General features: G+C 45.2%; 1 protein-coding gene across 1 annotated transcript in view; it reads right to left on the bottom strand.

The window, feature by feature from the left end:
- The window catches only part of PPP2R3C (protein phosphatase 2, regulatory subunit B'', gamma), a 40,400-nt gene that overhangs the window by 26,874 nt on the left and 10,537 nt on the right, over positions 1–2,989 (bottom strand). The window lies entirely within an intron of this gene.

Raw genomic sequence — 2,989 nt, 5'->3', positions numbered from 1 at the left:
TTAAATGATAATAGCTCATCCCCAAACTAAACTGCCTTTGTAAAACTAATGAAAGGCCACCACGTCAGGAGGATGAGAAAGACCAGAATTCTGCTAAGATGGAGGCCAGTTAAATGATTAGCAGTCATTATTCCAGAGGTCATAAAAATCTGCAACATCCTCAATTACTCCTGTAAGTAACATCACTATTGTAGTACACAGGACCAGCCTTTTGAGATGTCTTCTCAGGCTTTTGCACTTCTGACTACCCAGTGGCCCCTCTTGGACCAGCCACTCCTCTGTGGCCCCAATCCAGAAGCAGACTCGGCACGCAAGGACCAGGACTGTTTTTCTATATCCGTGTGATTGCATCCCCAACCAATCAGTAGCACCCATTCCCTAGCCCTCTGCCTACCAAACTATCCTTGAAAAACCCTAGCCTCCAACTTTTCAAGAAGGCTGATTTGAGGAATAATAAAATTCCTGTCTTCCATTTAGTTGGCTCCATGTATATTAAATTCTTTCTCTCTTGCAATTCCCATCTTGATAAATTGGCTCTATCTGGGTAGCAGGCAAGAAGAACCTGTTGGGTGGTTCTCACCTGTAATTCTTCTTGTCCAGCAAAAACCATTTATTCTTCTTGTCCAGTTTTAGGAAAGCATGCCTGTTGAGATTGGATCACCTTCGTTCTTGGAGATGGTCAAGGCAGTGCCTATTATGTTGGCCTCCCAGGCAAGAGGGTTTGTCAACTGGGGTGATTTCCATGAGCAGAGCTTTAGAATGACTCATTCCAACCTGACTTAGAACAATCTACTTCATTTCTTCTTTTTTTAATTAATAATAGAGGCAGGGTCTTGCTATGTTGTCCAGGTTGGTCTTGAGATCCTGGGCTCAAGCAATCCTCCCACCTTGGCCTCCCAAAGTGCTAGGATTACAGGCATGAGCCACCACACCCAGTCAGAACAATTTACTTTAAAGAGCTCTTCTTCCTCTTCTACATCTTAGCCCCATTAAATGTACCTCAGTAAACCTTAACGTCAAAACTCAGGGTTATGGTTTTTACCTTTCATTTCCAGGAACTAAGATGCCATCCCTCCCATCAGAAGGAACAGAGTTAAAGAAGTACAAACCAAAAATAAAATTCTAAGGCTCCCAACCATCTGAATGGTCTTCCTCCTCAGTCAGGGCCCTTAAAATTTAACCTGAGAGACCGTTTCAGGGCATGATGGGAAGTGAGGGTCAAACATGCCTCATTCTACCTCTCTGGCATTAACATCAACACAGACTTTAAGTCTAATAAGAAACATTTTACGACCTATTCTCTCTGAAGCCTGCTAGCTAAAAGCTTCATCTGCATGATAAAACCTTGGTCGCCATAGCCTCTTAACTTAACCCAGACATTTCTTTCTGTTTGATCCCTGGTATTTAGAGAAACTCAACCAAGTGTCAACCAGCAAATGTTTGAATTTACCTGTAGCCTGGAAACCCCGCTTCAAATTGTCCCACCTTTCTGGACCAAACCAATGTATTTCTCAAATGTATTTGACTGATGTCTCATGCCTCCCTAAAACATGTGAAACCAAACTGCACCCAAACCACCTTTGGCACGTGTTCTCAGGATCTCTTGAAGGCTATGTCACAGGCTATGGTCACTCATATTTGGCTCAGAATAAATCTCTTCAAATATTTTAGAGTTTGACTCTTCATCAACAGAAGAAACATTAGGAGGTGGGGATGGGGCTGCAGTTGGGGCTGACTGAGATTGTGTTCTAGTGACTGTAAAGGTAAACTGAGGCTGGAGCCTAACCAGGAACGAAGACACAAGGCAAATGGCAGTGAGAATAGCCTTTATTAGGACTCGCGGGCGAGGTTCCTCGGTCCAAAGGTGTGGGCCGAGGAAGTTGCGCTGAGGGAGGAGGGTAGGGGCTTTTTATAGCCTGAGAGGTAGGGAAGCTGGTTGTACAAACAGGGCCTGGGGAGTCTTGAAACTACTAGGAGAGGAGTCGAGTGAGGGTCATGAGGAAGGGGTCTTTGGAAACTGTTTAACTGAAACTGCTGTTCACGAACTTGTGAAATGCAGGTGAGCTGCAGGTCATGGGGGGGTGTGGTTGCCCAACCAGAACTCTGATGCATGTAAGTCTGTGGGTGTGTACAAGGGTGAAGGGAGTCTTTAACAAAAGGCCTGCTACGCCGGGTAACACCGCCATGTTGGGTCTAACAGTGACTAGTTAACCAGCTAATCAGCCAAGGAAAGAAATGGTGACTCAAGATAATACGTGTTTTCTCTGAAGCAGTGGGGACCACGGAGAGGAAGAAGAAAGAAGGGAAAGAACTTTTTTACAAATCCATAGCTGCAGACAGGAAACCATCTAAGATCTAGAGGTGGCCCAAGAGAGAAGTGACACGAAGACAGGGAAAAAAGGAGATTCCCTCAGAAACCAGAAAAAGAAGGCGAAGGTTTGGTCCTGGAAGTACAAGAAAGTTCAGTCCTGGCCTCAGGAATGGGATCACACCATTCCTATCCAAGAGCTGTTAGGAATGACACAGAGTAGGAAAGGGGGCTTGGGTCAGCTCACTCCCACTACGGCACTTTTTCATGCATTTCCACTCATCACAAAACCCACGCCATCACCTCACTGATACCACAATGTCTGAACCATGCCTTTTACTCAAAAGAATTCCAGTAACTAGCCTTAGGAGATAACCAGAGTTGTGGAGTGGGTGTCCTATCTAGGGAAGGAACGCTGAACAACTGATTTACAGCCTTGTTGCCTCTAGCCAGACCAGGTGGCCCACTGCTCAAGATAACCATAGCAACCAGATAATGCACACCTGCATACCCTACCTGATCTGCTTTGCCCAGCCCAGCCTGCATACCCCACCCTAATATCAATCCCTGATTTAAAAAAAAAAAAAAAACCCTACCAGCTCTTTTCAGAGAGGCAGGTGCTCTCTCTCCCTTTTGCGTTGAGAACCCAAGAACTTGTGTTCGATAACAGTAAGATCTTAT

The sequence above is a fragment of the Mandrillus leucophaeus genome, unplaced genomic scaffold (genome assembly GCF_000951045.1).
Source record: "Mandrillus leucophaeus isolate KB7577 unplaced genomic scaffold, Mleu.le_1.0 Scaffold467, whole genome shotgun sequence".
Taxonomy (NCBI): domain Eukaryota; kingdom Metazoa; phylum Chordata; class Mammalia; order Primates; family Cercopithecidae; genus Mandrillus; species Mandrillus leucophaeus.
The sequence above is the reverse complement of the archived record's forward strand: the minus strand, read 5'-3'. Positions and strand labels throughout refer to the sequence as shown.